The sequence below is a fragment of the Camellia sinensis genome, chromosome 14 (assembly GCF_055761805.1).
Source record: "Camellia sinensis isolate YWXY chromosome 14, ASM5576180v1, whole genome shotgun sequence".
In the NCBI taxonomy this organism is placed as follows: domain Eukaryota; kingdom Viridiplantae; phylum Streptophyta; class Magnoliopsida; order Ericales; family Theaceae; genus Camellia; species Camellia sinensis.
In genome coordinates, this window is record NC_138974.1 from 42768331 (window position 1) to 42793268 (window position 24938).

The 24938-nt window shown below is 38.3% G+C and overlaps 2 pseudogenes across 1 annotated transcript; one reads left to right on the top strand and one right to left on the bottom strand.

Moving 5' to 3' along the window:
• Window positions 1-20869: 20869 nt before the first annotated feature.
• On the bottom strand, window positions 20870-21007 carry LOC114282772 (small nucleolar RNA snoR137; annotated as a pseudogene).
• Window positions 21008-22220: 1213 nt separating this feature from the next.
• LOC114268921 (uncharacterized) lies at window positions 22221-24651 on the top strand (annotated as a pseudogene). Its single transcript, XR_014351463.1, has 3 exons — window positions 22221-23015; window positions 23174-23423; window positions 24290-24651. The product of XR_014351463.1 is annotated as an uncharacterized LOC114268921 (transcript).
• The last annotated feature ends 287 nt before the right edge of the window (window positions 24652-24938 follow it).

Here is a 24938-nt window from a genome sequence, read left to right on the forward strand (position 1 = left end):
CATTCAACGTATGCTCTCTCTCTCTCTCTATATATATATATATGTATGTATTATATATGTCTCCTTAGAAGATGTCCTCGGAGCCAGCATAACTTGCATATTTTCTCACTCACTCAATTAACATATTTAAAAGAATAAGTTAACTTATCACTCAGTTAACATTTCTGCAAATTCGTGAACTGTTAAATTAATAGAAATATAGCAGGGTTCACACTCTCATTCTTGAATTCTGAAAATTAGCTGCTATATTAGTATTCTGTTATATTAGTGCATCTTCAGAAAATCTAGACTATAGTATTTGTGCGTTCTTGTAGATTTACATATCTGCCAAGTATTTGTTAGTAATGCTTGGTGATTCCCCTTTAGAATTTTTTTAGTTACTAATCAAATCAAGTTTTCTAAATTTTTTTACAGGTGCATTGATATATTTAACCCTACAGAACAAAGCATATTGAAGAAATATAGGAAGGAAAATTTTGCAGAGAAGGAACTTGTTTATAGTGAAAGAAGAGCTATTGGGAAGTGTCCATTAACTCCAGAAGAGGTATGGTTCCCATGTTCTTTCCTATTCCATTGCTCCATTTTTATTTTTTTTTGTCTGTATGCAACCGATGCATGACTAAACTAAAAATTTAGATGTCTACAAGACTACAACCTAGTCAATCTTCTCAATGCAATTGAAAAAATACGAGACAACACAAGTGACGACATTTTATAGTTAAGTTCCACATTCCAATGAGGATAAAATCTTCTGTGCATTTAGTTGTTTCTTTATAAATGACCACTTGGATTCAATCTGATCAAAACTTGGTACAAGAAATTGTGCTTGTGCTTGTTGGTGCTTCCATCATCGCAGGCAAGTGCTTACTTCTGGTGAAATGTTTCTCCTCAAGGAAAATTTATGGAAGTACCAATGCTTAGTTGAGTAATTTTGTGAAAGCATGTTGAATTTGAATGTTCTTCGGTTACATGTTTAGAGTAAATAGTGACTCTTGGATACAAGATCTTAATATATCATTTGGTTGTTGAAAAAAATGAAGGCTTAGAACATGAGGTGAATTTAAGACTCAATTGGAGTTTAGGTTTAATCACTTATGAGACTTTGGAACACCACTGACATATAAATGCCTCAACTACATTCCAAGTTGGAAGTGTTGAATTGTTGTTCTGCCAATATCCATATAGCTACTCCAATCACTACCTTCAGAAGTGTAACCATCTATTCTGCTAGTAAGTGTTTCGAACAGATTATCATATCATTGAGGCCATATATTAGTTGTTGATAGATAATACCACCATGAAAGACACCCTTGCTATCCATCTTTTGCTTCTTGCACTTCGTTTAACGACTAACTTGAAAGATACATAACAATTTTTAAACTTGTAAAATTATAGCAGCTAACTTGAAAGACACCCTTTCTGTTTGTACAAATCTTGCAAAATTATAGTTAGTGTGTGAAGTCTAAGTAGAGTAATATTAAATTTCAGGAACCACCTTCTAAAATACCTTTTGAAGGCTTTTTTATACACTAATATCAACTTTAAATACTTGTGTCTTGGGCATAATGTAGCTTGTCCATGTCAAGTGAGCACATATCCTTAATTTCGACCTAAGTCTTAAACTATTTAGTGTTGCATGTGTTTTTAATTTTTAATTTTTAATTTTCATAATAGGTATATATACATACAAGTACACACAAATACAGACAATAGGATCACCTGTGTATAGTAAGCTTTGAAAAAGCGAGAGCACTTAAAGTCAAGGTAGTGGTCTTTTTGGTCATATATGTATTCTCCTTGTGAAGACAACAAGGACCAAAGTTTAATAATTAAAAATAGTAGCAATTTCAATTAGAGAACGAAGTGCTTGCCTACAAGGCTCTAGTATGATAGAATAACATGGTGCTTGCACTATGTTTTGAACTAAGTGTCGTATTTTTTAGAACTAAGTGCCTTATTCATGTCAAAACTTGTCGGATTTTTTAGAACTAAGTGTCTTACTCAAAAAATTTTTAAACTTAAGGAGTCTGAATGAATATGATCTTCATATTCCGTCTCAAATCAATTCATTTTAGATCTTTTGATAAGATATTTTTGTGGATGTGTGCAGAAGTGATATTTGAGGGAAGTACAGATGATGGATAAGAGTTGGATTGATTTGCCAAATAGGATGTCGAGGGAATACATTAATGGGATTGATGAATTCCTTATGTTTGCCTACACCAATATGGTTGAAGGTTCGATGATCAGTTGTCCGTGTAGGAAGTGTGAGAATCGATACCATCTTGTACGAGAGGGTGTACGGGAGCATCTAATTTTGAATGGTTTTTTTTAAAAAGTAAAAACATTGGATTAATCATGGGGAATCTTACGTATCTCTGCATGGTAATTGAGAGAATGAAACATTGGCTAATTTAGACATTGGGGATGATATGGTTGGAATGATACAAGGGACTATGGGAAATCTACATGCCGGTACAAATGTTGAGGGTAATGAACCACAAGGGCCTGATCCCCATGCATTTGAACCCCAGCTCGGTCCAAATGTAGAGACTGCAAAGTATTTCAAATTTCTTCAAGATGCACAAAGTGAATTGTATCTGGGTTGTCAGAAGTTCACATCTTTGTCATTCATTGTTCGACTTCTACATTTGAAGGTGCTTAATCAGTGGACAGACAAGTCTGTTGACATGTTGCTTGAGTTATTGAATGAGGCGTTCCCGTTGGGTGTGAAACTCCCGGACTCATATTATAAAGCTCAAAAGGTCACAACAGATTTGGGCTTCACGTATGAGACGTGGGATGCATGTCCCAACAGTTGCACGTTGTTTCGAAACGAGGACGCCAATCTTGATAAATGTGTCATATGCAACAGTTGTAGATGGAAATCAAATGGTGATGTTGGCAAATGAATAGCTGCAAAACAGATGATGTATTTTCCTTTACAGCCAAGGTTACAGAGGTTGTTTATGTTATCCAAGACGGCGAAGTTAATAAGATGGCATGCAGAGGAATGAACTGATGACGGTGTCTTTAGGCATCATGCTGACTCCCTTGCATGGAAAGATTTTGACCGTTGAAATATTGACTTTAGTAATGATTGTCGAAGTGTAAGGCTTGGCTTAGCATCTGATGGTTTTAACCCATTCAGGACGATGAACATAGTTCATAGCACTTGGCATGTTGTGCTCATTCCATACAACTTGTCGCCATGGATGTACATGAAGCAACCATTTCTAATTTTATCCGTGCTTATTGATGGCCCGAAAGGACCTGGTGACAAGATTGATGTGTATATGCAACCGTTGATTGAAGAGTTGAAAGAACTATGGAATGACGGTGTCTCCACATTTGATGCATCAACAAATCAAATGTTCCAAATGCATACAGCTTTACTGTGGACAATTAGTGATTTTCCTGCATATGCAAACTTGTTAGGATGGAGCATTAAAGGCGAATATGCATGTCCTTGTTGCAATAAGGAAACTACATCGTGTTGGTTGAAGCATAGTAGGAAACAATCATACTTGGGTCATCGCAGATTTTTACCTAGTGGCCATAAATTCCAAAAGGATAAAGTATCATTTGATGGTAGTCGGGAAGTCAGATTCAAACCAAAATTGTTGTTTGGAACTGAGATGCTGCTACAATTAGAATCTGAGGGTATTTTAACCCAATACAAGAGGGATGACCTTAAGGAGAGGCATATGAGACAAGTAGAGAAGGATAAAGCTGGACATCGCACCCATAGTTGGAAGAAAAATAGTATCTTTTATGAACTGCCACATTGGGAGCACAATCTAATAAGACACAACCTCGATGTGATGCATATAGAGAAGAATGTTTGTGACAATGTGTTGTGGACAATATTAGGGGTTGCAGGAAAATCAAATGATGGTGTTAATGCTCGGCGTGATTTACAAGAAATGAATATTAGGAAACCCCTACATTTGCAGTTAAGAGGGTCGAATAAAGCTTCTTTACCACCGGCACAATTCACGATGACCAAGGATGAGAAAGATTTGTTCTTGAAAGTATTGAAGGAAGTTAGAGTTCCCGACGGGTATTCATCCAATATATCGCGTCGCGTGCGCTTACATGATAGAAGTATTGGGGGTCTTAAGAGCCACGATAGTCATATTCTGATGCAACAACTAATTCCATTGGTTATTCGAAGATCGTTACCGAAGAATGTAATTGAACCTTTGATTGAATTGAGCAATTTCTTTAGACAATTGTGTTCCAAAGTGAATCGTGTGACGGATTTGCAATATATTCAAGATCGTATCGACGTAACACTTTATCATCTAGAGAAAATATTTCCTCCTACTTTTTTTGATATAATGGAGCACTTGCCTATACATCTAGCTGACGAAGCATTATTGGGTGGAGCGATTCAGTTTCGATGGATGCATCCAATTGAGAGGTATCTTCTTACTTTGAAGCAATATGTGCGTAATAGAGCTCGTCCAAAAGGTTCAATTGCTAAAGGATATCTTATGGAAGAATGCATGAATTTTTGTGCACAATATCTCAATGATGTGGAAACCAAATCTAATCGACCCGTGAGGAACTACAGTGGTGATGATAATCTGGGTCGTGCTGTTGGTGAAAGCACAAGCTTTTATCTTGATAATACTTCTTGGGTACAAACTCATCGGTATGTCTTATTCAATACAAGCGCGGTTCAAACATTCATAAAGTAAGTTATGTCACTCACTCAATATTTTATTATGTTTCATTTAATTTTGAACCAAATTTTTTTTTTTGGGATCAAATTTCAATCTACACAGCAAACACCTTGAAATACTTAAGGTCAAAATGCCTTGTGTTGACGATCATCAGCTTCGGCGTGAACATTTTGAAACTTTTCACATTTGGTTCAAGGAACATGTATGTATTTAAATCTACAGATTCTATTTACCTAAGTCGAACTACATTTTAAATTTTACATTTTATTTTTTTTAAAATAGGTTCAAACTTTGCAAAGGACTAATGATGTCATATTTTCTGAAGAGATTATTGTATTGGCAAATGGTCCTCATAACATGGCAAGGAGGTTTAACGGGTATATAATGAATGAGTTTCGGTATCGAGTAAAGACCATGGATGACCGTTGAGCCACACAAAATTGTGGTGTAGCTTTGAAGGCAGATACCATAAGTTATGCTAATCGGAAAGACAAGAATCCTCGTGTGAGGTCTGTGTACTATTATGGACAATTGACAGATATTGTTGAGATTCGATATTCCAATGAGAAGAAGCATGTGTTGTTTAAGTGTGATTAGATTGACAACATTCACAAGAAGATACAAGATGTCTTCAATTTCACGTTGGTCAACTTCAATCATTTGTTGTATCGAGATGATCGAATTTCCAATGAACCTTTTATCTTGGCATCCCAAGCAGAGCAAGTTTGGTATGTTGCAGACCTGTTAGAACCAAACTGGCAAGTAGTGGTGAAGATGTCTCAAAGAGGTTTATTTGATATAAATTCGACTGATCCAGAAATCGAGCCATATATGAGCCAACAATTAGAAGAAAACATAATGCTCCATGATGAAGAAGTTGGTTGGGTGAGGGAAGCCGCAGAAGGAGAAACACTTGATGTGGAAATAGACTGATATTTAATAAACATCAGTAATTGAATTAAGGCCAACATTGTAGTTAATGTTTAATTTCTTAATTTACTTTGTCTTTGTAATTGTATTAGTTCAATTAATGTCATATTATAGTTGATTCAAAACCATTCTCTACGTTTCTAATGTCAATTAATGTCACGGCACTTGCAGATTATTATGGTAAGGAAGAGGAAGCCTGCTCATCCCCTACGCATGATGTCCGATGTGGTACGTAAGAGGACATCAGCAGCACCACCATCAGAGGGGCCATTAGTGCTACCACTATCTGACCAGCCACCGCAGCGACCACTATTAGTGGCACCACCATTAGAGGAGGCATCACAGCGAGCACTATTAGTGCCACTGCATCGACCACCATCAGTGGCACCACAGCAGCTATCATCTACTCAGCCTCCACGCCTACCATTGGTGCGTCCACCATTAGTGGCACCACCGTTAGAGGAGGCATCACAGCGAGCACCATCAGAGGGGCCATTAGTGCCACCGTATCGACCACCATCAGTGGCACCACAACAACTATCATCTACTCAGCCTCCACGCCTACCATCGGTGCGTCTGCCATTAGTGGCACCACAACAGCTATCATCCCGACTAGAGTCATCGGCTTATGAGCCATCCGTAGGTATATAAATTTGCTTTGATTTGTATGAAAATTATTTAAATATATATATTTATTTGTTCTCATTACATATAACTTATTTATTTTCATTGTATTTTTTAGACCCTTCAACTTCTTCACAGCCCACCTCAGGTATAAGAATTCGATTTGTATTGACATTATTTAAATTTGCATTTGTTTATTATCATTGCATATTGTTGATTCTTATTGTATCTCACAGCTCATGTTAGTTCTTCATCAACCTCGAGTAGGCGTGGTAGAGGATGTGCCAAGGGCATTAGGAAGTGGGGTACTGGTACAAAGTTGGACATACAATTTGATGAAAATTACTGTCCAATAGGGGATAACGTGTCTAAGTTAACTACTTAACTTGGCATTATTGTGCGGAATGGTAACATTGTTCCTCTTACTTTTCTTGACTGGAACACTGTGCCTGATGATATTCTTGATGCTATCTGGAAGGATGTGAAGGTAAAAGTATATTTTTGTCCAAAAATTTAAATTCCAAAATTGTATTATTTAAACTTTGAAATTGTGTTTTATAGGACAATTTGAATATATGTCCAGAGGAGTACAAGCCAATTTGCATGAAAAACTGCAACAACATATGGAAGGATCACAAGAATAAGATTAAGGCTAAGTATTTCAAGCCTAGAAGTTCTGATCCTAATCTAAAGGATGATGTTCCTTTGCACATTGTGCCAAGCCAGTGGAAAGAACTTGTGGAGTATTGGTGTACTTCCAATGCTGAGGTATACAAATAAGTTATATGTATGATATGTAAACATACAAATCATATTTATATACTTACATTTGTTGAACTTGTTATAGAAAATTGCAACTAGGAACGCTAAAAATCGGCGAGCTCACGGCATAACTCATACCACAGGGCGTACTACTTTCGCTCAGATAAGGCATGAGGTTTATATTTTATTGTTTTATTTTTGTATATAAATAAACATTGTATATTTGCAAATTATTTGGATTCTAATTTTCATATTTCTATAAAAATGTAGATGACCAATAAGGGGGAGTCTACTGATAAGATAAATGTTTGGCTTATGACACGTAGAGCAGATGACCCAGAGGTTATCCGGACCTTGGTAGTTTCCAAACACCTTTGATTGTATTTAAAGTTTATTTTTGATTTTTTGTGTGTCAACCATCTTAATTTGGCATATATGTCTTATTCAATACATGATGAGTTTAATCGTCAACTCTCTATGCTACCTGAGGATTGTCGGACTTTGGAGGCTAGGAATGCCATTTTCCATGAGTTGATAGGTCATGACGGACATGGATATTGCCGCACATACGAGAGAATTGTGCCTCGGAGAGCGGTGTATAAAGATGATGTTGGGCCATCACAGTCAACACCCCAACTATCGACTATTGTTCAGATCACCCAGTAGGTTCGTGCGGAGTTAAGGGATGAGTTGAGGGAGGAGCTGAGAGAGGAGATGCGAGCAGAGTTCTCTACACATTTACAGCAGATGAGAGCTGAGATGATGGCCTTTGTGTCACAGGGGGCGAGTGTGGATCCCAATAGACAGGTTCGATATAAATTAAATTGTTTGATAGTTAAATTTTCACACAACATTATGTATAAAATTTGAATATGATTAACACATTATGCATTGATTATCATAGGCTCCTGATGCATCGAGTGGCCACCTGGCATTTAGGGAATCTGCAGAAGATGAGAATCCATATACAACACCACCAGAAGATCAGGTATAAAATATATCTTTGCATTCTAGGCAAAAATGTATCTATGCATTCTAAGCTAAGAGACTTGTGGGAGAAGACGGGACTCAAATCGAGTTCCTGGATTGGGAGTTAGAGCCGGATTTCACTTTAGGCAAACTAGTTCCTTAAGAAACTTGAATTTGAGATGTTGATGCCCCAAAATCACAAAACGACGTCGGTTTAGCACGAAACTTGGCACACACGACCGCCTAGGCACGAGAGACTTGTGGGAGAAGGCGGGACTCGAATCGGGTTCCCGGTTTGGGAGTTAGAGCCGAATTTTGGTCTAGGCAAACTAGTTCCTTAAGAAACTTGAATTCGAGGTGTTGACGCCCTAAAATCACCAAACGACGTCAGTTTAGCACGAAACTTGGCACACACGACCGCCTAGGCACGAGAGGCTTGTGGGAGAAGACGGGGCTCGAATCGGGTTCCCGGTTTGAAAGTTAGAGCCGGATTTCGGTCTAGGCAAACTAGTTCCTTAAGAAACTTGAATTGGCAAACCAGTTCCTTAAGAAACTTGAATTCGAGGTGTTGACGCCCCAAAATCACCAAACGACGTCGGTTCAGCACGAACCTTGGCACACACGACCGTCTAGTCACGAGAGACTTGTGGGAGAAGACGGGGCTCGAATCGGGTTCCCGGTTTGGGAGTTAGAGTCGGATTTCGGTCTAGGCAACCCAATTCCTTAAGAAACTTCAATTCGAGGTGTTGACGCCCCAAAATCACCAAACGACGTCAGTTTAGCATGAAACTTGGCACACACGACCGCCTAGGCACGAGAGACTTGTGGGAGGAGACGAGGTTGGAATCGGGTTCCCGGTTTGGGAGTTAGAGCCGGATTTCGGTCTAGGCAAATTAGTTCCTTAAGAAACTTGAATTCAAGGTGTTGACACCCCAAAATCACCAAACGGCGTCGGTTTAGCACGAAACTTGGCACACATGACCGCCTAGGCACGAGAGACTTGTGGGAGAAGACGGGGCTCGTATCGGGTTCCCGGTTTGGGAGTTAGAGTCGGATATCACTCTAGGCAAACTAGTTCCTTAAGAAACTTGAATTCGAGGTGTTGACGCCCCAAAATCACCAAACGGCGTCGGTTCAGCACGAAACTTGGCACACACGACCGTCTAGGCACGAGAGACTTGTGGGAGAAGACGGGGCTCGTATCGGGTTCCTGGTTTGGGAGTTAGAGTCGGATATCACTCTAGGCAAATTAGTTCTTTAAGAAACTTGAATTCGAGGTGTTAACGTCCCAAAATCACCAAACGTCGCCGGTTTAGCACGAAACTTGGCACACACAACCACCTAGGCACGAGAGACTTGTGGGAGAAGACGGGACTTGAATCGGGTTCCCAGTTTGGGAGTTAGGGCCAGGTTTTTGTCTAACCAAAATTATTTACTTAACTATCTTTGTAATTATATAGTAGTTAATTTTTTTATTTTTTTTGTAATTAAAATATTAACACATAATTATATTGTCATTAATTATTTTTATTTTTTATTTTCAGATATTTCCTGAGTAGCAGTTTGCTTCTTGTGGAATACAAGCGTGTGAAGATTACGACTAACTTTTGTTTTTGTAACCCATGGAAGAATCATGACGAAAACTCTTGTTTTTGATTTACATTATTTAGATTTGTGAACAACATTATGTATGTATTATGCAACATTATGTAGTGGGATAATTTTGCTGATGTGTTGTTATGAATGGAAGAATATTTTAATTATGGATGAATTTTTATTTATATACTGGACTTTTTATATTATTATGTAATTATAGGTTTCTTTTTTAGTTATTTTTCATTTAATACAGGTAATTTTTATATTTTTAATAATTTTATTGCATTTTTTTTTTAGACGGCACCACACACACCGTCTCAAAAAACAATTAGAACCAGGGTTTTTTGCGATGGTAGTAATGTTGTCACAAAAGATATGGGCATTAGTTGAAACAAAAGTCCTTTAGCGACGGTATTATTTGCCGTCGCAAATAATATTTTGGCGACGGCAACTTGTGCTGTCTCAAATAAGCCTTTAGCGACGGTATTTTTTCCGTCGCAAATAACCCTTTTAGCAACGGCAACATAGTGCCGTCTCAAAAAATCTCAGATTTTCACGCATTAATGCCGACAGCATTTTGCCATCGCAAAAAGGCATTTTTGCCGTTGCAAAAAAAAGGCAACGGCGTTATACTGTCGCTAAAACCTTTTTGCAACCCTCTTTGTTGCGACCCCCCACTTACTGTCGCTAAAAGCTAGTTGCTGTCGCAAAAAAGCTTTTGAGACGGCGTTGTGGATATTTGCGACGACATTTTGCCGTCGCAAAAAGGTAAATTTTGTTGTAGTGATGAAGCAAAGAAAATATGGAATGAATATTTGAAATTACTAAGAAAACAATGAATGTAATAACCCGACCCTCTTATATGTTTTCTAGTATGTTTTCAGTCTCTTATTATGTGCATTTATTTGGTTAATGTGAAATTCCATGTGAAATTAAGTTTAATTGTGTGAATTACATGGTTATGGATTTATAACTGTCAATTATGAAAAATATCTGTTACAATTGCGACGTTTGGATCAGTAATTGAGAGCCTTAGAGGCTCAATAATCTGAAATTGACGGCATAATCGTGATAAGCATGATTTTTAGATCATAATATGAATTTCTGTAAAAATCTGATTCGAAATGATTAAACTGATTAATTTGTGTCTAACCTTTAAATAAGCAACCTTTAAATAAGCCTTTAATATTTTAGTTGGTCACTTGTTATGTGGTAAAAACAAAATATCTCCTGAGAGAAGGAGAGAGAGTTAGAGAGGAAGAGAAAAGAAGAAAGCCTCAACAAGGAGGAAGATTGGGGAAATTGAGAAGGATTGTAGAGATTTGAGCTCAAGGTAAGTATAACCTACTTTGAATGACCTCTCTCTTGGACTTGAGTAAGAATTTCTTGTCAATTATGCAAGCTAGGGTTTATAATGTAAATCAAGTGTGTGTTAATTGATTAGTTGGAAGGATACCTCTTGTGTTTAGTTGATTTGGAATTATTTGAACTATATGGAGGGGAATTACACTTTATTTGTAACCTTGCATGTTGAAACTCATCCATGTGTTTAGATGGTAATATATATATATATATATATATATATATATATATGTGGAAGACCAAATATAACTACAAATTTAAGGGAATTGGGTTGTGTACATGAATTGGAAGTTGATGTCAACTTACTTGAACTTATGATTCATGTTATTGTGATATGGAGCCATAATATGGAATTAATTTCCCCCATTTTATGCCTTAGAATGTGTTTACCTAGTTGGAGATTTGCCTTGATTCGAAGTGTGCAAAATAGGGGTTCCGACTGCATGTGCGGGGCCCATGGCTGCACGTGTGGGAAGCACCACCGCACGTGCGGAAAACAGGGGAACCCGACTTGGAGGTACTAAAATAAAAGCACGTGCGGGGGAGGATCACCGCACGTGCGGCCTAAGGCCAAAATTTCTGTATGTTTCCCTTCTTCTGTTGGACTCTTTGGTACTGCTGAAATGTGCATTTGAAGCTCTTAAAATGCTTGAAATTAAATGAATGTTGAACGAATCGATTATTAATTCAAAAGAAAAAGGGGCTAATTTATGAGTTGCATGTGTGTGTAGGTCACATACAAGAAGGAACTATCGCTCTGCCATAACACTGTGAGTAGTAGTACTGTACTGTAGTAATATGTTTAATTACTGCTAATCGTTACCATTTTCATACTGTTATTCATGAATGAACTATGTTCTCACATGAAGAACAATTGGAATTTATGTGAAACACTGGATAAGGAAATTCTTATGGACCAGAGGTCGTTTTGCTTCATTGTTGCTGGGCCCGAGGCCGTTCAGATATAAGTTACATCTTATCAGCAACTCTAAGACTAAGAGAGGTGATGACATGCCGATGTCTCACTGACCCTAATGTGATTTGGAATTAATTATGATTCATGGCCTAAGGCGGAGGGAGGTGGTGTACATGTCGATGTACCACCTACCCTCCAATGTTCAGACAGCTGTTGATATATGGGCCTGAGGCCGTTCCATATGATATGTTTGGCCTGAGGCCGTTCCGCATGATATTGGGCCTGAGGCCGTTCTGTATAAAGATTAGGCCCAAGGCCGTTTTGGAAATATTTACAGAACAAGATCAAATATATGACCTATGCGTTTATATACGTTGTAATCCAAGTCTATTCATTTAAATTCTGTACGTACTATTATTCACTGAGCCTTGCTCACTCCGTGTTATGTCTGTCTATGTAGGTAATCAACCTGGAGGTCAGTGTTAGCCAGGCAGTCCAGTGAAGTTACCCATTTTTGTGAAGTTCCTTTCATAGCTCATAGCATTGGTCTACCCTTTTGTTAAATGTTGTTAAGCATGTATAACTTTTACTGTTGATGCTTTAGTTGTACCCCAAATATGGTGATGAGACTGTATATATATGTGTGTATATAACTGCCTCTTATGTGTGTGTTTGATTACGTGATGGACTGTCTGATGAAATGTTTATGATCCTGGCATATAAGTGTAGCTTAATGGATGTTGTTTTACTTTGATAATTGCTTCCGTTCAGGCCCCATATTTTATAATTATCGAGTTTTGAGACTGTTATCAAGTCGGTCATGCCCAAACTTTTAGGGGCAAGTTTGGGGTATGACAAGTGGTATCAGAGCACGAGTTGCTATCTCACACACGAATCCATTGAGCCTTAGGATGTCTAGAAAAGATTTAGGCATCATGCATGACGTTCTTGGTGTATATGAAACGATTGATAGCAACGTGATTTGTATATGTGATATTTGCTAACAACCATTTCGAAATGATTATTATTCATGTTATTTGTATACCTCTGGTGTACATTGTAATTGATTGTTATGTAGAACATGGTGAGAACAGGGATGGAAGATTCGGAGGATTCTACCTCCGCACGGTTGGACAGAATGGAAAGAATGATCATGGAGATGGCGGAGACTCTACGGCAACAACAACAGCAGCAGCCACAACCACAACCGCCACCACCACCGGTACCTCCGCCTGTGGTGCAAGACTATTATGCTGAGGACCAAACTATTACTCTTACAAAGGAATTCAAGAAGATGAAGCCACCAATATTTAAAGGGGGAATTAATCCGATGAAAGCTGAAGCATGGGTATTGGGTGTGGAGAAGCTATTTGAGGTGTTTCCATGCACTGAAGCTCAGAAGGTACAATTGGCTGCTTTCACTCTAGAAGACGAAGCTTGTAGGTGGTGGATGCTTACAAGAACCGAACATCAAGGGTTGATCTGGACCCGATTTCTGGAACTCTTCTATGCCAAGTATTTTTCATAGTGTATACGAGATAAGAAGGTGACCGAGTTTGAGACTCTGAGACAATGGAATAAGACTGTTGCGGAGTATGAAGCCCAATTTGCAAAACCAGCCCGGTTTGCACCCCACATGGTGGACACGGATTACAAGAAGGCAAGGAAGTTCGAAGGGGATTACGGAATGCTATCCTTGATTGAATCAATGTGTTGAAGTTATCCACATATGTTGATGTATTAGAGAGGGCTGTCATGGCAGAGGGGAATATTACTGCACAGAATCGAATTTTCGAGTGGAAGGGGAAGAGGCAGAATACTCAAGTATCCAAGGGGCCAACACCTCTACCAAACAAGAAACTAAATTTGGGAACTTCAAGTGCTTCCACTCCTACTCGAGATTCAGCCCCCATTTGTTCATATTGTAGGAAGAAACACCGCGGGACTTGCTATCGGGTGATTGGAGCATGTTTTAGGTGCGGTAAAGGACTGTCCTCAAAGGAATCAACAAAATGGAAATAGAGCTACTACAAGTTCGGCCGGATCTACACTAGCTCCCAACATCAAGTCAGCTGCAAAGTCTACCAATAATAAGGACACTGCTAGACAAGGAAGGGTGTTTGCGTTGGTTCCGGGTGATGTGCAAAATGCTGCAACTGTGGTGTTAGGTGCATTTATTGTTCACGGTCATTCTGCTCATGTGTTGTTTGATTCTGGTTCCACCCACTCCTTTGTGTCAAAAATATTTGTTCAAAATTTAGATAGATCTGAGGAATTATTACCTTATGTATTGTGTGTGTCTTCACCTTTGGAGGATTCTATGGTTTGTATTTCTGTTTATTTTGCTTGTGAACTCCTAATTGGGGATGTCCGGGTATATGCCAACTTGCTACCTCTTGACATGACTCATTTTGATATCATTTTGGGAATGGATTGGTTAAGTGAGTATCAAGCAACTATTGATTGTATGACCAAGCAAATTAGTTTCCACCCTCCGGGACAATCAAAATTCACTTTCAAGAGGCATGGAGTGATCTCTCCACCTTACATAATTTCTGTCATGAAGGCATGTAAATAATTACAGAAATGGTGTCAGGGGTATTTATGCAGTATCTTGGAGGGGCAATCAATGAATGAGGGTACTGATATGATTCCAGTTGTCTGTGAATTTCTGGATGTTTTTCCAGAGGAGTTACCAGGGAAGTTAGTAGACCGTGAAATTGAATTTACAATTGAAGTGGTGCCGGGAACTCAGCCCATTTCTAAAACTCCGTATAGGATGTCACCGATTGAGATGAAGGAACTAAAGATTCAGTTGCAAGATTTACTTGATAAAGGGTTCATTCGCCCGAGCATTTCTCCTTGGGGTGCACCAATCCTATTTGTGAAAAAGAAAGATAGAACACTTCGATTATGTGTGGATTACAGGGAGCTGAACAAGGTAACAATCAAGAATAAGTACCCATTACCTCGGATCGACGATTTGTTTGACCAGCTACAAGGGGCACAAGTCTTTTCCAAAATTGATTTGCGGTCCGGATATCACCAACTAAAGGTCAAGGCTGAGGATGTTGAGAAAACTGCCTTCCGAACCCGATACAGACATTATGAGTTCTTGGTTATGCCCTTTGGGGTTACCAACGCACCGGCGGCATTTATGGATTTAATGAATCGTGTCTTTAAGCCGTCCCTGGATGAGTTTGTGGTAGTGTTTATCGACGACATCCTCATTTGTTCAAAAGATACTGAAGCTCATGAAAATCATCTCCGATTAATTCTTCAGACACTTCGAGATAAGAAACTGTATGCGAAGTTAAAGAAATGTGAGTTTTGGCTACATGAGGTGGGATTCTTGAGACATGCAATGACGAAGGAAGGTGTTTCTGTTGACCCACACAAGATTGAAGCAATCGTGGATTAGCCAACCCTTACGAATATGACCGAGGTGTGTAGTTTTTTGGGATTAGCTGGGTACTACCGGAGGTTTGTTAAAGATTTCTCCAAAATTGCCATGCCACTGACCTAATTGACTCAGAAGGGTGTTGTGTTTGAATGGACAGAACAGCGAGAATCTACCTTCCGGGACTTGAAAATGAAGTTAACTATAGCACCGGTTCTTGCTTTACCATCTGGCACTGAAGGGTTTGTGATCTACAGTGATGCTTCCTACAAAGGGCTAGGCTGTGTACTTATGCAGAATGGGAGGGTGATCGCTTATGCATCTCAATAACGTAAACTCCATGAAAAGAACTACCCCACACATGACCTTGAGCTAGCCGCGGTGGTCTTTGCCCTAAAGATATGGCGACATTATTTGTATGGCACTACTTGTGAAGTTTACACTGATCATAAGAGCCTTAAGTACCTTTTTACCCAAAAAGAGTTGAATATGCGATAGCAACGATGGTTGGAACTTATTAAGGATTATGATTTACAGATCTATTACCATCCTGGTAAGGCCAATACAATTGCAGATGCCCTTAGTCGAAAAGGTATGGGAAATTTGGCAAATTTACTTACGGGGCAAAAAAAACTATCATTTGAATTGGAAAGAATGAATGTAGACCTTGTGATGCATGAATGAGATACCGTAGCAGCAGCAGTGGTAGTCCAATCGACGTTAATCGAAGTAATTAAACAACGGCAGATGTAGGATGAATCTTTGAAGAAGATTTGTGATGAGTAAGCGACAAAACCAAGACCCAGATTCGATTTTGTAAATTCAGTGCTCAAATTTCAAAACCGAATATGTGTTCCCAATGTACCAAGGATTAAAAAGAATTTAATGGAAGAAACACATGCCTCCAAATTTTCAATGCATCCCGGGAGTACCAAGATGTATCGGGACTTGAAACAAAATTTTTGGTGGCCGAATATGAAAAAGGAGATTGCGGAATTTGTCTCAAAACGTCTACAATGTCAGCAAGTAAAGACAGAGCATCAGAGACCGGCAGGGTTGCTGCAACCCCTTCCAATTCCGGAGTGGAAGTGCGAACATTTGACTATGGACTTTGTTGTAGGCTTACCACGGATTCCTCGGGGTATGAATGCTATATGGGTCATTGTGGACCGGTTGACCAAATCCGCTCACTTCCTACCTGTGAAAACTCAGTACAACGCGGATAAACTTGCTGTGATTTATGTGAATGAAATTGTAAGACTTCATGGTGTTCCAGTCTCAATTGTGTTAGACAGAGATCCGAAATTTGTGTCGAGATTTTGGCAAAGTTTACAAGATGCGATAAATACAGAGTTAAAGTTTAGCACAACTTTTCATCCTCAGACAGATGGACAATCCGAGAGAACAATACAAACCTTAGAAGATATGCTACGCATGTGCGTGTTAGATTTTCAAGGAAGTTGGGAGGCTCACCTACCGTTGGTGGAATTCGCGTACAATAATAGTTACCATTCGAGCATTGGAATGGCACCTTATGAAGCCTTGTATGGAAGACCATGTCGCTCCCCCGTGTGTTGGGCTGAAGTCGTAGATAGATCATTACTAGGGCCTGAAATTGTACAGCTAACGACTGAAAAGGTTAAAACTATTCAAGAAAGATTAAGAACCGCTCAAAGCAGGCAAAAGAGTTATGCGGATCACCAACGAAGAGATTTAGAATTTGAGGTAGGTAAACATATTTTTGTAAAAGTCACTCTGATGAAGGGACATCCAAGATTCGGGAAAAAAGGGTAAGTTAACACCCCGTTATGTTGGCCCATTCCAAGTTCTGGAGAAAGTGGGTTCGGTGGCTTACCGAGTTGCTCTTCCACCAAGTATGAGTCAAGTACATAATGTGTTTCATGTATCCATGCTTCGAGGTTACCTCCCAGATCCGTCTCATGTCATAGACTATCATCACATCGTAATTGATGACAAATTAACCTATGAAGAAAAGCCAATCCAGATTTTGGATCGGCAAGTAAAACAGCTACGGAATCGAGAAATCCCAATGATAAAAGTAGAATGGCAAGAATATTACGGGACCAAAGCTACTTGAGAAAGAGAAAAGGAAATGCAACACCGATATCCGGAATTGTTTCTATCATAAGGTAAAACAAGTTTGAGGGACCAAACTTATTTAAAGGGGGGAGAGTGTAATAACCCGACCCTCTTATATGTTTTCTGGTATGCTTTCAGTCTCTTATTATGTGCATTTATCTGGTTAATGTGAAATTCCATGTGAAATTAAGTTTAATTGTGTGAATTACATGGTTATGGATTTATATCTGTCAATTATGAAAAATATCTATTACAATTGCGACGTTTGGATCAGTAATTGAGAGCCTTAGAAGCTCGATAATCCGAAGTTGACGGTATAATCGTGATAAGCATGATTTTTAGATCATAATATGAATTTTCGTAAAAATCTGATTCGGAATGATTAAACTGATTAATTTGTGTCTAACCTTTAAATAAGCAACCTTTAAATAAGCCTTTAATATTTTAGTTGGTCACTTGTTATGTGGTAAAAACAAATTAGCTCCTGAGAGAAGGAGAGAGGTAGAGAGGAAGAGAAAAGAGGAAAGCTTCAACAAGGAGGAAGATTGGGGAAATTGAGAAGGATTGTAGAGATTTGAGCTCAAGGTAAGTATAACCTACTTTGAATGACCTCTCTCTTGGACTTGAGTAAGAATTTCTTGTCAATTATGCAAGCTAGGGTTTATAATGTAAATCAAGTGTGTGTTAATTGATTAGTTGGAAGGATACCTCTTGTGTTTAGTTGATTTGGAATTATTTGAACTATATGGAGGGGAATTACACTTTATTTGTAACCTTGCATGTTGAAACTCATCCATGTGTTTAGATGGTAATATATATATATATATATATGTGGAAGACCAAATATAACTACAAATTTAAGGGAATTGGGTTGTGTACATGAATTGGAAGTTGATGTCAACTTACTTGAACTTATGATTCATGTTATTGTGATATGGAGCCATAATATGGAATTAATTTCCCCCATTTTGTGCCTTAGAATGTGTTTACCTAGTTGGAGAATTGCATTGATTCGAAGTGTGCAAAATAGGGGTTCCGACCGCACGTGTGGGAAGCACCACCGCACGTGCAAGGCTCACAGCCGCACGTGCGGAAAACATGGGAACCCGACTTGGAGGTACTGAAATAAAAGCACGTGCGGGAGAGGATCACCACACGTACGGCCCACCTTTCCGCACGTGCAGGGGAGGACTGCCGCACGTACGGCCCAAGGCCAAAATTTATGTATGTTTCCCTTCTTCTGTTGGACTCTTTGGTACTGCTGAAATGTGCATTTGAAGCTCTTAAAATGCTTGAAATTAAATGAACGTTGAACGAATCGATTATTAATTCAAAAGAAAAAGGGGCTAATTTATGAGTTGTATGTGTGTGTAGGTCACATACAAGAAGGAACTATCGCTCCGCCACAACACTATGAGTAGTACTACTGTACTGTAGTAATATGTTTAATTACTGCTAATCATTACCATTTTCATACTGTTATTCATGAATGAATTATGTTCTCACATGAAGAACAATTGGAATTTATGTGAAACACTGGATAAGAAAATTCTTATGGACCAGAGGTCGTTCTGTTTCATTATTGCTGGGCCCAAGGCCGTTCAGATATAAGTTACATCTTATCAGCAACTCTAAGACTAAGAGAGGTGATGACATGCCGATGTCTCACCGACGCTAATGTGATTTGGAATTAATTATGATTCATGGCCTAAGGTGGAGGGAGGTGGTGTACATGTCGATGTACCACCTACCTTCCAATGTTCAGACAGCTGTTGATATGTGGGCCTGAGGCCGTTCCGTATGATATGTTGGGCCTGAGGCCGTTCCGCATGATATTGGGCCTGAGGCCGTTCTGTATAAAGATTGGGCCCAAGGCCGTTTTGGAAATATTTACAGAACAAGATCAAATATATGACCTATGCGTTTATATACGTTGTAATCCAAGTCTATTCATTTAAATTCTGTTCGTACTACTATTCACTGAGCCTTGCTCACTCCGTGTTATGTCTGTCTTTGTAGGTAATCAACCTGGAGGTCAGTGTTAGCCAGGCAGTCTAGTGAAGTTACCCATTTTTGTGAAGTTCCTTTCATAGCTCATAGCATTGGTCCACCCTTTTGTTAAATGTTGTTAATCATGTATAACTTTTACTTTTGATGCTTTAGTTGCACCGCAGATATGGTGATGAGACTGTATATACATGCATGTATTTAACTGCCTCTTATGTGTGTGTTTGATTACGTGATGGACTATCTGATGAAATGTTTATGATCCTGGCATATAAGTGTAGCTCAATGGATGTTGTTTTACTTTGATAATTGCTTCCGTTCAGGCCCCATATTTTATAATTATCGAGTTTTGAGACTGTTATCGAGTCGGTCATGCCCAAACTTTTAGGGGCAAGTTTGGGGTGTGACAATGAATGTAATTGTACAAAAGTCCTGAGTGCACCAAAAATATGTCATCAACTTAGTAAGGAATTAAGAACATCTCAGCCAGAGGCATATTCCACCATATAGGCAAATGGAACTGTTCAAATATTCAAAATTGCTACCTGAAAGCTATCACAAATCAAATCTAGGAAAACACACAACTTCATTTCCAATTTTGACACAGGCCACAACATAACTTCTGCCAATTTCATGTGCCAACATAACTTCAACAAAGTGGTTCAATTTGGTTTTTACTTGGAATTTATGAGGGCCGCATTTACCACATCTATCAAATACATCATCACATGTAAGTAGTACCTTTCATTTCTCCTTTGGGATTCACAATGACATCAGCGTTATCTGCACATACAAAAACATAAGTTTGGCATTTCCAAAAGAATAACTGAATAAGATAATTGTTTGCATTTAGAGCTCTCAAAAGAAGCAAGTAAATAAGCAATAAGTTGATAGCAACACCTCATTCCAATTATAAACAATGACAGTGGTTGGTTTTATTATTTTCCAACAGCAACAAAGTCTATGATAGATCATATAAAGATTACATTTATGTCATATTACTTGACATGTCCCCACTTTGGGAATTATAAAAACTGAAAAACAAAAGAAAAAAAATTAAAGCCACATACTGCCAAGATTTCAGTAGGAATATCGAAAAATCTAACACAATTGCAAAATCAATTTCAAGCCATTATACAGAAAAAGAAAACACCATTTAGTTACTTATTACACAATTGATCCATAACCTAAAAAACTAGACAACATCAGATTCAAAGAGCATAACTTTATTGCTAATTTGGTACCCAAAAAAATACAATCAAGCTACCTAAGAATTAACTAAAATGTGGATTCAAATGCACCACATGCAAACACTAAAAATAATCTCTCCCCTTAATTTGGAAATCTCGCTGTATGAGAAATAAACATTAGGGATGTAGAAAGACTAATAATAAAATAATTACCAACTTTCTTAAGGCAGCTTGCTGATTCTAAAATAAACACCAAATTTAACTGTGATTTGAATAGGGGGATAATAATAGTTACCAATTTCATCTGCAAAAACATTAAGTAAAATTTACCAGGTGACAGGTAACACAATGCAACAGAAGAACATTATGCTGTTTAAAACTGGCAATACATTCTTTATATATGCTTCCCGATATGACTGACCAACTTTTAGAATGGTCATTCGCCTTTCAAAAAAGCAACCTCAAAGAAGGGTAAGAAAAATCAAAGTACAAATCTCGAGCTACAAAATTTAACCTATGATAAAGCTAAAAACACATTATCAAGGATTCATCAAAACTTAACCCAAAAGCAAGCAAGCAAGATTCATAGGATGCTTGAGCAGCAAAAAATAAGGGGAGAGGACGCATGAGCAAAACAAACATTTACAATATATTTACTTCAATGAAACTTAAGACTATATAGAATGACATTAAGTAGTCTGTTGATGTATTAACTTATGAGTTACAATATTAATTAACTTAACAAAATTGTATATACTGGACGAAACATTTAATTTGGTGCAAATAATTAATCAGAATCAAATCACAAAAAAAATAAAAATAAATAAATAAATCAAAATAAATTATATCAACTTGAAATAAGATTCTTATTGAGTTTGAAAAAAGTCATACACCTTTACTTAGATTAGCAAGTGCTACCAATGCATTACCACACCTTGTGAGCAGGATCTCAAAATTGACTCCTAATTCATAAATAAGAATAGTTATATTTTCTTTGTGGGCAGAGATTAGTACTGTAGGGACAAGCTTGTCTTTAACTACCCAATTCCAAGTAGAACTATATATATAATTTCACAATTACATGCGTAACCGCATGAATAAAGCTGTTTAAGAACCCAAAAATATATATATATATATATATAAAGAGAAGACTTTAATACTTGCTATACAGTTCAAATGAAAAAATATATATATATCAAACTTCAAGATTGAGCGGTATCAATTGTTTTCTTACTGATCAAGGTAACAACAAATAAATCAAAACCATATAAATTCCCATTTTCAAACACAAATCATATAAAATAGTCTAAACCCAAGTGCCATCAATGGAAACAAGGACGAAAAAATCACCTTCGAAGTACATGAAGACACCGGTGCCAGGGCTTGCGCTGGCGGACAATGACGGCGGGCATGACCTTCTTCCTGAGATCTGGCTTCCCCTTCTTCACAGTGGCCATCACCATGTCTCCAATGCAGGCCGAAGGCAACCGATTCAGCCTCCCGTTGATACACTTCACTGATATGAGGTACAGATTCTTCGCCCCAGTGTTTTGGGCTTAAGGTGCAAAAACAGTCCGGTTCGGCCAACGCTGTCGTAGTGTCAAATTACGGAAGTACCCTTCTATCACTTTTGAGATCAATGGTCCGACTGTGTAGACCGATAACCAGAGACGATGTCCTGCAACTGCACTTCGCTGCTGACCTCAGCCCTATCCATCCCAACGAAGACGACGACAATGAAGCTCACCACCACCAAAACCAACTCCAAAACACGCCACGTCTGCCCTAGAATGTCATTGAACCAACAACAACCCCCGAACCCTAACCTCCTCACAACCCTCACCAGACTCCTATGGGGTCAGTCTCTTCCACCCCAACTCCTTATCTCCACCGTCCGTTCCACCTGGTCCGCCGCGTGGCACCTTATGATGTCCCAACTCGCCCCCTCCGATCCGATCGGCCGTTACACCCAACCCACCTCCCAATTTCGCTCCACCTAATTTTCCTGCCAAAAACCAGGCATTCTTTATCTCTACATGGGCCTGCCCTGTCCCTGGGCCCACCGGACTTTGATCGTTTTGGGCCCTCAAGGGCCTCGAAGATGTCGTGCCGGTCTCGGTCGCCTCGTCGGGACTGGACGGGTCGTGGGAGTTCCGGCATAGGGATATCCCGGATGGGGATAGGGTTGTCCCCGGTTTGGATAATGTGCATGGGCGTAAAACCCTAAGGGAGGTTTATAGGCTTCGGAGAGAGGGATATGACGGCCGGTCCACTGTTTCGATGCTTTGGGATGTGGAGAGGAAGGAGGTTGTGTGCAATGAGAGTTATGACATAATTGAATTGTTCAATTCAGGTTTGAATCAGTTGGCAAAGAATCCTGATTTGGATCTTTCATCGCCATCATTGAAGAAAAAGATTGAGGATTGGAATCGGATCATATACCCTAATGTTAACAATGGTGTCTATAGGTATATTGCATATGATTCAACGTTGGACTTCAAAGAATTATTGAAACTGTTTGTGCAAATATATATTGGATTTATGATTTGTATGATGCCAAAGGATTGTTGAAATTTTGTGTACAAATCATATTGAATTGTGGTTGTATGGTGGTTGCATTGTGCAGGTGTGGATTTGCTCAGAGTCAACAAGCGTATGATTCGGTAGTGAATGAGTTGTTTAGTACATTGGACATGGTAGATGATCACTTGGGCAGTTTTAGGTATTTATGTGGTGATGTGTTGCCCCTAGCAGATATATGTTTGTTTACAACTTTGATTAGGTTTGATCTTGTGTATAATGTTCTGTTCAAATGCACGAAGAGGAAGTTGATTGAATATCCAAACCTTCATGCGTACATGTGCGATATCTATTAGGTACCAACTCGTACTGTAACTGTTATATTCTTAAGTAGTCTAATGGTGTACAATATATGATTTATAGGGTTATTATGTTAGCTTGCAATCTACAACTTACCCATTTCAATGTTCCTGGGACTCATTGAGGAGTAGAAACAACAAATCTAATTAAGATTGAAATGCTGATTGGAAGAGGCTTTTTATTTTCTCTTTTCTTGATAAATAAAGGGTTTTATTAGATTTGTCATATTTGACTATCTGGGTGAGAGAACAAGTTGGTGATGATGTACATGAATTTTCGTAATTTCAACAATCATTCTTTCATCATCTATGCCAGATCGGTCTGGTGTTCACTGTTTTATTTGACATGGAGACCATGTTTTTTTGTGAATGAACTCCTTGCAAAGTGCTAATATATACATAATTGAGCACATGAGTTATTTCATTTATCGAGCAACAGGATAAAACCTTCTTTAATTGCTTCATCCACATATCAATATCGAAGTTTAGAACTAGCCTAACAGAGGGAGGGATGGGGAGAAAGAAAACCACATTGCTTTCATTGATACTCTCTGATTGTTTTATCTCAACCTTCTAGTATTTGTGTAATATTAATCCTTCAACAGGATTATCTAACTGAATAAGATCTCATATTTTCTTAGTTCAAACAAAAAAAAAAACAGAAAATGTAGTAGTTAATGATTCATAGTTGCTGATAATCCATAGTAGTAAAACTAGTATATGTTTATATGCCCATGCTTGAGCATCTATTTAGGAAAATAAGCTCTTTGGCAATGCAGCTCTTAGATATCATAATCTTCAAGCGTCTCACATCTGTTGAAATTTCATTACTTCTAACCTAATAACGTTCGTTTCCTGAACAGATTCCAAAGGTTGCAGCAACTTGTAATTTCGGAGCAATTATGGATGGTTACTACAAAATTCTTTTTCCACTGAATCCAAGCAGCATTCAACCTGTCATGCCTTCTGGCTACGAGCATGAATTCCTCTCTCAACCTCACAACAGGGCATCTTTGTCATCGGTAGATGAAAATGTACAGGCACTTGTTTCATAAAGTTCGCTTTCAGTATGTAATTCAGATGTATTACTCACCTTAAGCTTGCTTTCAGTATGTAATTTAGATGTATAACTCACCTTACTGCACATTGTGAATTCAGTGCTGTATATGATGCTGTAAACAAATGGCCTTTTGATAGAGTTGAATAGAGAATAAGGATTTATGTAGTTGACCCCATTTCATGGGACTTGAGCACTGCAAGAAATTAGTCTTTTAGAGACTAATATTTAGGGACTAGTTGAATTTGGTCGCTAAAAATGATCTTTTAGGGACAAATTTAAACATATAATAATTTACTTATAAGATTGTAAAAATAACTGTTAATATTCTCACCTAATATTTACAAACTTTTTGAGACCAATAAATTTGGTTGCTAATACATTATTAACATCTTTAGGGACCAAAAATAATGAAAAATTTGCAAAACTCCACCAGATGAAATACACGCTTTGTT